The following is a 13,411-nucleotide window of genomic DNA, read 5'->3' as shown; positions in this document are numbered from 1 at the left end:
AGCAACACATTTATGTAGTTCCCAGTACAGCCTGAAGGCCAATGAGCTGGCAGTCACCTGGCTATGCAAATATTTCAATATGAATAGTATACCTGCTTGATTCCTTCCTTTATCAGCTGCATAGATGTGGGCTGAGCTTTACTTTCTCTCTTCACTTTTCCATACCTTCTTTCTCCTTCTTTCTGCCCTTACCTATATGTTCCTCTGCACTTATTTTCCTCTTGTTTCACGTGAAAAACTGTGGCAGCAGTTTGTTTCAGGTTAATAAGGACATATACTGATTGTGAAAAAGTACTGATACTTTGTCTCATCACCTTAGGCAAGAATGACTAGCAAAATGGGTTTAAGTATTAAACTTCCTGAAAATTTGTAAAATTTATAACTTAATCATTGAAAGGGTGTTCCTGAATATAATCACCATTGGAGAAGAGGTTTATATTTGTATGTCACCTCAGTTCAATATGTAACATCTCTATCTTTTAAAAATAGTTACTATACAACTGCTATATTATACATTTGAATTTAGTGAAACTGTGATTCAGTTCATAGAAATTGTCAAAGATGGTATCAAAATGTGAAAATATTCTAGCATAAAGTCACTGAACTAAAGGGATTTTCATTATAACACTTAAAAAATGTTTATTAAATAATTCATACACAATGAAACCTCATATCTAAATGGGTCTTAAGATGTAGGAAGTATGATGTTACTTCACCAAAGCCTTTCCTGTACGCTTCCCTATCCTTTCCCTACCTTTCTCCTCTACCATCTCATAATATAAGTTCAAGAAAAATTGGTTTTCATGTAAGATGATGAACATTAACAAAGAATTTGTTTTATCTTACTTATCTCAAAACTCTCCAAATGCTGGTATTGCCTCAATTTCAAGTGGTATTCAGAGATTTTTATTCTAACTGCTTTGAAAGTTTGGATAAAAACTGCGGTTAGTGGAAGGTCATGTTTCTCTTGTAGGCATTAAATGATATTATAATAATTACACTTCAGGGATCGTTTCTAAAGTAGTGTCATGGTCAAAAGCAAGTGGCATAGCAACTATAGAAAACAAACCCAAATAATTTAGTTTTTTGCTCATAATCTGTGGGCCAGGCTCTTATTTAACATTAATGCAAGATGTGGAAATTAATTCCGTCTAAAGATGTAATCAAATTTATGTTTGTGGGGTTTTGCAGTGGCACGGAGCATTATAGAATACTGATGCAGCAGGCTGCACAGCTCTTAACGCACAGCATTTACCAACTGCCAATGAAACACCTGGACATACATAAACAAATAATATACATATAAATAACTACAGAACTACCTGAAATAATCTTCTACCCTGAAAATGAAATTTTCATTTAAAATTTATTAATTTTAATAAATTAATTTATTAATTTATTAATTTATTTAAAATAAATAAATTAAATAAAATAAATAAATTAATAAAATATTTTTCTTCCTTTTAGAATATGAGCCACATATGACAAGTACATCCAAAGACTAATGTTAAGGGCAAGACTGGTTTACAAAAATAAAAAAAGTAAGCCACTTCTTTCCCCCACCCACTACAACTCCCTCCGAGCAAAAGCTGTAGTAGGTAGCAAATTGTCACATGTATAGCTTTTTGTCATCAGTAAAAGCTGCTTTGTTCTGATTAACATGATACAGATGATAAAAATAAGACACTGACATGAAATACGTAAAAAAAAAAAACCAAAAAAACCAAAACCCACACACAAAAAATCCCAGAACAAAACAAAAAAAACCCCAGACCAACAAACAAGCAAAACTGAACCAGAAACAAAACCAATACATTTTTTACTCTTTGTGAGTATTCTATGGAGAATAAACTGCAGTCTGGTCATAAAAGATACTGCAAAGCAAGACAACTTCTAATTCTTTTAAACAAGATGACTTATTTTGATTTTAAGAATTCTGTTGGAAGCTATAAAAATAGACTCAATAATTAAAATTACTGTCATTTACACAGATCTTTTTATTCAAAGATGAATGTTATTTTCCTCTCTGTTTGTTCCATTGTGCCAGTGGAGAGGAGTGGCTGGCAATGGTGCCCATTGCAATTGCCAGACTGTGGAGAGGGGTGGCTGGCAGTTCCTGCTGATGTGGATGGAGGGAACCAGCTGCTGCAAGCTCCAGTGGCAGCTTCAGCTGATCTTGATGCTGATTATTTGGAAACATTATTGTTCTACCAAGTGGTTGGACAGTCTCAGCTGGAACCAATACAAACACTATTGTCTTTGGGAAATCTATGTTCTAAAGTCAGCCTTGTTTCCAAGAGCTGTCTTTTCAGTTCCAATGTCTATCCCATCAGAACACAACTGAATACTCATGTTTAATAAGCAATTTATCTTTAAATTTCTGGCATTCTTGCGTTTTTATTCTTTAAAAAAATGTAGTCTCTTGGGGATTTCCATGTCTGGACTGCAATACATGGTTGATATCGGTGCATTTTTTTTTTCACTTTTTGATTTTTTTGGGGAAAAAGGGGATTATTTAATTGTTAAATTATTATGGATTTTGCCAGTCCCTCATTATGGGCTGAAGTGAATAATTGTGATTATTATCAATTTGCCTGGGTAAGAGGGAGGTGCCTTTGTTTAAGAAGAAAGAAAAATTATGAGTAAGAAAGATAATGTGTATATTTTAAGGAGCATGGTTTATTTTCCATGTCATGCTAATAGAGAAAACCACTAGGCACTTCCAGAAGATAACTACATATTTACTCTCCTGGGATGGACTGACTCATTGTTTCAAATTGCCTATTTTCTGTCTTTTCGATAAAGAGAGCCTAAACTACTAACTTAAATTAAGCCAATTTTCAGATAGCCAGACAGTGAGATAAATCCCACCTTCTGAGTGAAAATATTACCAGATATGCATTAATACATGAATAGCCACTCTAGCTTTAAATTATTTGCTAGCATTACTACTTTATACCTTCTTTATTTTGGCTTAAATGCTTAATTTCTAATAAAATAGTTATAAAAACATAAGTAAACTGATAACGTTTTTTTTCATTTTTCTAAAACATAACACTTGCTGTTTTGAATAAGAGTTGCCACATATTATTACTCCCATAAGTAAATTACTTGACAACCCCTTGACTTTCCAGCATGAAAGTTTGAATCCAGCAGGTGGGATAATAAATATTGTATGAACATTGTAATTTATATCAGGGTAAGAAAAAGCCATCAGCTTATGCAAATATAGTGACTCAAAATTGCTCACTCCAGTAAAGACATTCCTGCTCTGTGTGATAAACCTCAAGAAGAAATTTGTCTTGCTTGTGCAATAGCAAATACAATTTTCCCCACATGAACAAAATTAACTCATCGACAAGGGACTCCCTCTTGTTAACTTCCCTCAACAATTCTTCTAATTAAATTGTATATTGAAAAAGGCTACTGTGACTAAAAGCTTGATTAAAAATTTTACAGGGAAGCAAATAAAACATAAGCATAAATTTATCACTAAAACTTGTGTGTTAAACAGGAGAAAGGTATGGGGTAACTTTGGTCTTAGACCAATTGGTTCAGACTGACTGACTTGCAGCCACATTGATCGGTTAACTTTTTAGTGGACTAGTTTCTTCTACAACATAAAAGTTGCTTGAGGGTCTTATCTGTGATGCTCACATATCATTTAGATATTCTAGATATGTTTACTTCTGCTCAAATTATTTGAAGCATTACAATCTCTATTCTTAGGTTTAGTAGCATGACATTATAGATCTTGTAGTATGCTCTGTTGAGTGGCAGGAAAACAGGTGGAGCATTTGGATGTGTAAAGTCTGCTGCGTGAGCTGGAGGGAGAAAAACCTGGTGCAGCCCACTCTTTGGAAGTGATTCATGCAGAAAATCTCCCAAGAAATGTTAATGTTTCATCACAGACAGTGCAAACAGAAGTGCTCTACAACAGAGCTAGCAGTTCAGCAGCATGAACTGTCAAAAGCTCATTATTCATGGCCTTTTTGTCTTTAGCAGTGTCAGCATACAACTAAGCATGTTTGCTTCTCTAGTGCTTAGAGAAACAAACATCCCTTGGTCTATGAAATTTCAGATTTTACTTCTATTCGGTACTTCACCATCACAAGGAGAAAATGATACAGTTCTGAGCAGATTCTTGGGCCTTGCTCAGCATTCTACTTCTCTCTGACAGTTCCCAGAAAATGTCAATGTATGTTACAAAAACAAAACAAAAAAAGACCCAAACAAAATCCATAACTAAGAACAAACCCAAAAAACAGCAACACTTTCCCTGCAGGCTACAAAACATTCTCAGTAAACGCAGGGATTTTAAGCTCTTGTGTTTACACAACATGTCTACCAGGCTTTGGTTATAAGTTAGCCAAAACCACCATGGAAAGGCAGAAATATTACGTATAACTTTTAACCAGAATGTAATACTTAAATTACCTACAATGAAGTTTAAGAGTGTCTTTCACCTAGCATTGGATAACCTGTTGACATAACCTGCTAAACTGTTATCATTTTATATTTATGATATGATCATGTCTAAAACTACTTTTGCTTTATTTCAGTTCGTATTTAGCTCACTGACAATGACAGCTACTGTTCTATACTAAAACTAACATTCTCAATGAAAGTGTATTGGCTTTTCTTAATGCAAGCAAATTCCAAATGACAACTCAAATAACTTAAGCCGAAAAATATTCAACTATTTGTGCGGGTATTTAGTAGGCCTTATATAAAATAGTTTTTAGTTCTGCCTTCAAAATGAGAGCTTCTTTTCAAGGTTTGAGTCAAGCTTATAGATAAACTACTCCTGCTCAAATAGATGTGGAAAGATTTGTTTAAAAATAGACACAGATATTTAAAACCATACATGTAGTTGTATTCATACATACGTATGCCTACTTGATATTTAATTCCTCACTACAATCACTGTTTAGGCAACTGAATTGAGATACTGATCAAGACAGTTAATGGAGCCTAGAGAGTGCTTTAGCTAACCAGCCAGCTGAAGCACAATTTAATTCTCTCAATATTTTCACAGTATCACTGAATACAAATTAATATCCAAGACATCTTCAAGAAGCTGGCAGGTATGACAGAGATCTACATATGGACCTAAACTTCAGACCATTGATGACCCCACAGGATGTCTCATGCAGCACTAAATGTTTATGTTTAGGCAACAGGATTGGTTCTTAACTAAGGCTGAGCTTTAGTTTCCACTTTCAGGACTCAGCTAAGTCAGACCCAGTTTCCATCTCCTGTAGAATCTACATGTAGTGACCATACTGAGTTTCAGGACTGATCTCTGTGGACTTCAGTGGGAGTTCAGATATGTTCACATGTTGCCACTTCAGAACAATTGAGAAATATATTAATGGGATCAAAGAATTGGATCTCTTTATGTTTTTTACTCATCCTAATAAATCAGAATTACAGAATCACAGAAGCACTAGATTGGAAAAGTCCCACTGGATCATCGAGTCCAACCATTCCTACCAATCACTAAACCATGCCCCTCAGCACCTCATCCACCCATCCTGATGCTATTAAAAGTAAGACCGATCTGCTGTGCAGATAAGGCTCACAGCACAGATAAGACAGCTAACATAACATGGTACCAAGATAAAGAGGAGGTTATTTTGAGGGTTTTTTTTATGAGTCTACATTTGATCCAAATGTGCTTAAATTTCCACCGAGCGATTAAGTTGTAATAGATGTTCTAAGAAAAGTAACTCCATGAAATTTCATACACTATGTGCCAAAACCTGATCACAAGTACTTAAAGCTTTTTATTCGTGCATTAAGCAACAGGGTTTATCTCTCCGTATAAAGAGAATCAAACATCAGATTGCAATCACATTAATAAATACTTCAGACCATGGAAAAATTGAATGCCAATATAGCTAATCTGTAGGTAATATATACAGTCAGACTAACACAGTCCTGTATCTCTATTCAGAGCATAATACTTCAAAGAACAGAATTTTCTTCAGTGCGGAAGGCAAGCTGAGAACATGTAAGTGGCAAGTTTGTCAAAGGTAAATCATTTAGACTATCTGTGACAGTATTTGTTTGATACAAATATCAATTGTATGAATTTCATGTCACACTAAAACATTAAAATAATATGTAGCTATCTGAGTTTATTAACTCCTACAAGATTTTGGATTAGTGTACAGAGATCAAACTCCTAGCCATATGCTCTAGGCAGAAGCTAGAGTGCTAGCATGAGCACAGTTTGACTTTAAATTATTTTTCCGCTCTTTTACATTCTTAATTTGTTTGATAGCAGCAAATTAGGCACCCTAAAAGTCAAATTATAATTCCAATAACAATGAAGTGGGAATGAAATGAAATAGGAGAAAATATGGGTTTTTTTAACTATTCATTAAAATTGTTAGTGTTTGCTCAGGAAAAAGTTTTAGCAAAACATTTTTTATTTTGTAGTTTATTTCTGTTTTAACTGTATTTTCCATAGAAATATTATTTTTCATAAAATGTTGCTTGAGAAAACCAGAATGGAATTTTGATAAAAATTGTTATAAAACTTCCCTAAACACAGAAATACCTCAGCAATTAGGACACAAGGCAGAAATGTGATACAGGCCATTTCTTATCCTGTTGTTCATACATTCTGAATAAGAAGCATGGGATGATCAATTCTCGATTTACTGGCTTAATTTAACAAATTATGTAAAGAAATACGTATTAAGAAAGCAACAGAAAACTGCTGTTGAATTTCCTAATCACCTAGTGAATAATTACGTGCATGCAAGGCTAAATGAGAATTTTTGTAGCTTGGAAAGTACAACAGATGTCTAAGAAATAATTTGTGATATGGAGGGTTATGGGGAATGATTTTTTAGTTTTCTTTAAAATGCAAGAAGTAATGGACACAATGAAATAATTAAGTAGCAGATTTAAAACAAAGGAAAATAGAATCCATCTTGATTCAATTCTTAATGAAATTGTGAAACATTTTGCTAAAAGATCTTTTTGATGCCAGCAGTATAAATTTTTTCAAAATAGTTTGGCTTATTTAATGAAGAGCATGTATTATACACTATGAAGCAAAGTTTGTTGAGTACAATTTTCAGGTCATGAAACTTGGCTTCTAAACAGAGGGTTTACCAAGAGAAATCTTGAACAACTCCTGGCCTTGTTTTTATGTTTGTCTTAAACATATGATACAACATTAATTCAGGCACAAAACACTGAACTAGGTGGAACATTTTTGATTTATTGTGGATCTTCTGTAATACAATATATTGAATAATTCTCACTAAAAGGTAGGATTTTATGTTCCCAGTCTATTTTTTCTGCATTTGGGTCTATAATGTAGATTACTGAATTCCTGAAATTATTCATAATAAGAATAACTGATATGGAGTAACGCTGTAAGTGACCTTAGTATATGGGACTACATACATTATAGTCCTGTCTTTCTCTTTTCATCTTCTCTCTCCCAATTCATTCCCCTTCTCTTCCTTGAATGCCATTAATATTAGTTGAAGAGAAAGAATGAGACATTATTTTAAGTCTCCACCTCTGTATATCACAAGATTTTCACAAAAATGCTGCTGACAATGTGCTGCAGGGAGACATGACAGCAGGCAGGATTCATAAGCTATTTCTCGAAAGTGGATCACTTGAAGACAATAAATGTTACCAAAATAATACCAATAATAACAAAAACAGATGGCCAAAATGGTGAAGAAAGAAAATCATGGTGAGTTATTCTGAAAATTATGAAGAAGTGGAAGTCTCTGGAGCCTGGACATGTCCTAAGACAGAGCATGGTATATATAGTATACTGCAGTAACGGATCAAAGGAATATGTATGTGTTCATCTCATAAGATAGTAACTTGTTTCCTGGGCTGCAACACTGAAATTACTTTGCTCCATACACAAAATAAAGAGAGGGCAATGCTACCACCAGCCCTAGAATTTGATGATCCTATTTGATTTTATCATTTGACCATATTAATAACTCAGCTTGTGGATCTAAGTCTTTAATGCCCCTAATTCTGAAGTGTGTTGAGAAACAGGATCTTCCACTGACATTGACTTTTGTCGTAACACTGGAACATTAGTCAGAACTGGGACATATACTAGTAATTGAAAAGAAAATTACGATTTTAGAAATAAGTAACACTTTATGGTGCATAATCAGACCTGAAAATTATTACTACCATTGCATCAACATAAAAAATATTAATTATACTGCTTAGTCCTTGATGTGTTAAAAATCAAGAGAGAAAAATGATAGCTTTGATTTTTTAAGCACTTGTAACAAAATATTCCCTGCTACTGGAAAGCTTGTAATTGTTGACATCAATAACATTGACATCAGGAGGGAATTTACCCTAGGATCCCAGGGTTCGTCTCCAAAGTCAAAGTTCACTGACTTACTGAAGTGACTAAGACAGATTAAAGACCTTTCACTTTATACTTTTACATTTCAGAAAAGATTACCTCTGTTTTCACAATGATAGATTCATTGTAATTAATAAAATTCTTCTATATGGACTTCAGTAGAACGAATCATATGAAGAAGGTCTTAAAAGTGATGGTGACTTAATTGGAAGTGACTTATCCCTCGGCAGAAAAATAAGAATTACTTCCCTGTCCCTTGCTGTCTTTGTTGAATAGAAAGCAATAACCTGAACATAAAGCATTTCTGCACATCATCTGGCATAGTTTGGTCCTTATTCAACTTTCCTCATGGCTGTATATTTAAAATTTTCCATTATGTAATAATATATTTTAAATAAACAATACGGTGTAGAGAGGTTAGACATTTCTAAATAATTAATCTTCAGTACTGGAAACTGTCTAAACATTAGCAAGTCAAAGTTTCAACAAGAATGTTTTTTCAAGAATTTAGACTAAGTAAATGCAGTCTGATTATTAATTTTTGTATAATACGATCAATTAAGTTTTATGAAGCCAAGATTATTTAGTATGTATCAATAATTCAAGTACTGCTAAATAAATGAGACAATGAGGTTTGAATATCTAGTCTAAAATGCAAAATGCACTAGATATCAAACTTTAATATTTTATCTCTGTTGACCAAGAGACTTGGGAAAAAATGCCCTTTTTTTTTTACTATATTCTAAATGCAGATGAAATAGTTAAAAATGAATTAATATAAAATAAGCAATTACTCCAAGATTTGCAAATGCAGCTCTACATTGCCAACAGATTTAGATGTGTAAGATCCAATTTCAGTAGGACTTGTATTTTAGGGTGTTATACATTGCAAATCAGTCATGATGACAAAGTATTAAACACTTGGCTTAAAATTGATGTCATTAGAAACATATGCTGCAATCAGACATTTCCTGTTCATGAATATACATATAATTAAAGAGAGAAAAAATATATTTGTCAGCTGCCAGATGTGCTGTTTTCTTATATAGTACGTACTGTAGACAGGAAGAAAAGGATAAGAAGTCATTTTGTCTTTCTACAAACTCCCATTTTTCAGAGGTTTGGAAGCAGTTGTCTTCATAACAATAATCACCTCAGTGCTGCAGGAATATACAGTTCTCTCTCCTCTAGTGATTTGCTTTATTATACTTTAAGTGTTAGGCAAAATAATCTTTGCTGTTATTTTTGCAAAGCACTTGCATAAGTGATTGTGGTGATGAAGGATTTTGGATGGCACAGTCCCCACACCAAGGAGAAATACATTTCACTGCACTAGATACACACAAAGGAAGAGTAGTATTTTCGGCAACATCAGACACAGAGCACTTGTCTGTCTTGTCATTAGCGAAGTGAACTATCTTTACTACGAAGGAGGGCAGGGTTTGAGATATAACTGACCCTTGAAAAGGTGACCTCAGTGATTTGAAATACAAAGTCATTATGCACTTCTGATTTTCTTTTGACAGTGAATGTATTGCATAAGCTTTCAGTTTGGAAATCCAAGGTGCTTCATCCTCCTCAATTTCAACAACTTTCCAAGTCTCGTGGTGTTTTCACAGCACCTTGTTTACTCTCCCATTTTGTGTTCATAGGTTTCATATTAATTCTACACTTTAAATTAATATTTTCTTGAAGGATACACTTGCTGCCTTTGACTCTAAGTTTTCTTTGAATCCCTAGTAAAGATTTCAATGAAATAATTTCAGATTAGACTCAGTTATTAATTTGCAGCCTGAAAGTACTTCATATTGGCTTCCATCTCTTTCCAGTCATCTTTTGACCATCAGGCTGAGTGTGGAAATGCCACTCTCAGTGGTTAACACAGGCATCCTATTACACCCACATTTAGTCACGGCTCTGCCATCACCCCCATACAAGGTAGCCCAGAAGTGAAAAACACAGCTAAAAAGGAAACACTTCACAACATTTAGAGACATTCAAACCTCCTCAGAACTTGAAACAATTCCGTAAAAGGACATTTGAAGTTTGAATGTCAACTTAGACAGTTAAATATGCATATCAATGTCTCAACTAGGGAGAAGCAGGGTTAAGCTTTGCTTCATAAAAGAGGTGGTTATTTACCATGGGAATCCAAAAGCTGCAGGGAACATGATGCATTTCATGGTAATGCAAATCAAATATGACAAAACAGAATTTCATCATATTCTAGATGAAAAAAAAGGAAAAAAAAAACTTTTTGCCTTTCTTTCTTGAAAAATAAATTTCCTCTGTTAAAAGTTTTCTCTATAAATAATTCCTCTGTAAAATTACGTGTCCTTCAAAACATGGGCTGGTAGGAGCACATTCAACTGTAATTTCAGTGCTAGTCTCCTAAATAAGAATTCACAGGAGAGTATCATGGGATTTACTAGATAAAATAAGTCCAACATTTTGGAAAGACAATATCTACAAAAAGAAAATCCCAGCCAAATGTAGTTTCCTGATGACAAGAATTTCTTGAAGATATTTAATTTTGGTGTTAGAGCTCATGATGGTCTGTGTTAATTTGGGAACAGCATCTGAAAGCCATTGGAAGATGTATGAACTGCTAAAGCAATGCTCTTTCCCTCCCTTAACCTAACATTATTTTGACTAGAATAGGCTGTGGGTGTGCAGTGGTCTCTGGGTATAAAGCCATTGTGATAAGTGGTTTTGTAGTGAATAGATAGGTTTACAGTAGTGCTTACCTACAATGTTTGCCTTCAATGTTTCAGTGAGCTAATTTTCCCATTGGCTAAACTAAGATGATTTTGCACACAGATGACAAATAATATTCTATAAACTGATTTGTCTCTTGATGTAAGAAAGAAATTGAAACACATGAGCCTGCTGGAAATACACCTTCAGACTTGCTACTGCTTGGGCCTGGGGACATGGAGCTGCAGCAGCCTCACCACTTGGGCTGACGGGTCCCACGTGATATATTTTACCGAAAGGATATATAATTGTTTATATATTCATGTATTACAAACAAAAAAGTTTAATTTGGTTCAAAATGGCATTCAGGTGATGAGTGGATGGAAGAAATTTTATTTGAGGAAAAGAAAGAAGGTCAATCAACACATTTTTGGCTCTTCTGCCTAAGTAAATCAACAAGTGTTGTGATACAACTTCTCATTTCTAGAACTGTTTTTAAAGCATGGGTCTGTGGTCTAAAGTAAGTTCTAGGAATCCCATCCTGTGCAATCTCTAAACAGTCCTACCCTGTGTCCCATTATGTGTCCTACCCTCAGGCTCCGAAGGTGATCTGGAGAGCTGCTCTTGATGACTTACAGTGATAGGTTTCACACCTGGGACTTGAGGCTTCCCTGGGGCAGCCCTGGGAGGGGGCCAGACAGTGTATTTGCTTCTCTGGAGTCCTTAATTTGGATTTTTGCCTGCTGTTGTGTCCTGTGATGGGCCTGGGAGTATCCTAGTACAGTATTATTTGAGCTATCTCCAGCCCTCCTTTGTCTCTCTGTGTTCCTTTGTGTGTGCATGCAGATGATTTTTTTATCACAAAGCTTAACAAAGTTTTTCTTTGACTGTCATGACTCGAGTAGGATAATTGGTTTCTTTTCCTGTCTATGGGAATTTGCACCTAATTTCTGAAATTTCTAATCTTCTTTTCCATGTGCTGGTCAGATATTTTTTGTTTTGTGAGGAGGTTTTGATTGTTTATTTGCTAGATAGGGAGGTTGGTTGGGCTTTTTCTTCTCAGATATATGGTGCTAGCAAACTCTGGAAGAGTCAGCAAATCTCTATATCAATTTCCATTAGTTTTTTTATCTCTCATTCATTTTTCAGCCAAACTAATTCCATAAATTTAAAATTAACTCATTAAGATTTTAAGCAGCTCCAGAATTACCTCTTTCATTGAAACATTTATTCATTGAGAAAACAAACAAATAAGACCTGCCAAGTTTTATTTAGCAGTGTAAACCTGACAAGGTTTTTTTTAGTAACCTTACAACGGGATTTAAAAAAAATGTTCTGCACTCTAAAGGTCAATGCATATCTAGTTAGCTTTTACAGGAGTTAGACTTTAGGGGTTTAATGAAGGTCAAATTATATTTTTCTTTTTAATTGATACTATAGGGTGAAAACATAACTAGCCAAAATATTATCATACCATAGTATACGGTTTACCAGCCATAATCTTTCTCTCATTAGTTATGAAAAAAAGGCCTTTAATGTTATGAAAAATTACTGAATGGCTCTGAAGTGGAAGATTATGCCCATAATCCCTCCAAATTCCAGAAAAGCATTTAATCATATACAGGACTCCATTTATTTCCAGAAAGGTTAACATTAACCTAACTTCCTCATAACATTAAGTGCCCCATTGAACCACACACATATTTTACATAAGACATGCTTAAATGTTAAGCTGTATAGAAATGAGATACTGGGACAAAATCTTAACTTTGTAGTTTTAATTATCTTATGCGGTCAATGCAGATTTGGGAAGTGGGGTGCATAACTTTAAGTAGTCATGATTTAATTAACCTTTCACATAGAGTTTATTTTCATGTGAACTATTCTGTTTAATTAAGATATTGCTTGGTAAATTTCTGCAGGAACATTTGCTAGTGGTAAACCAGCAATGCCATGCAAGTATTTTAAAGTAAAGTTAAGATCAGGATGTGATTCAGTAACAACAAAACTGATAAAATTTAAACACTTAAATTTCTTATTTGCAAGATTTCAGTGTGCTAGTATAAAGGACTAATGAACAGAAGAATTTATATCTCATACTTTAAGATAAACCAATCTTCACAGGATACAGTAAAATAAATTATTAATCTACACTTAAATAACACATGAAAATATTTAAATATATCTATTTATTCTGTCTCTCCTTGTATGTAAATATAGAAATGGCAGCATGCAATAAAATAAGTCTTTCATTACTTTTAACTTTTCTGTTTGGTTTTCCTACCTTTATTTCAGTTTAAATCGTAAGTTTAGAATAAGTTGAAAACAAAGTAATAT

The sequence above is a fragment of the Phaenicophaeus curvirostris genome, chromosome 3 (genome assembly GCF_032191515.1).
Source record: "Phaenicophaeus curvirostris isolate KB17595 chromosome 3, BPBGC_Pcur_1.0, whole genome shotgun sequence".
Lineage (NCBI taxonomy): Eukaryota > Metazoa > Chordata > Aves > Cuculiformes > Cuculidae > Phaenicophaeus > Phaenicophaeus curvirostris.
This window is presented reverse-complemented; position numbering follows the sequence as displayed.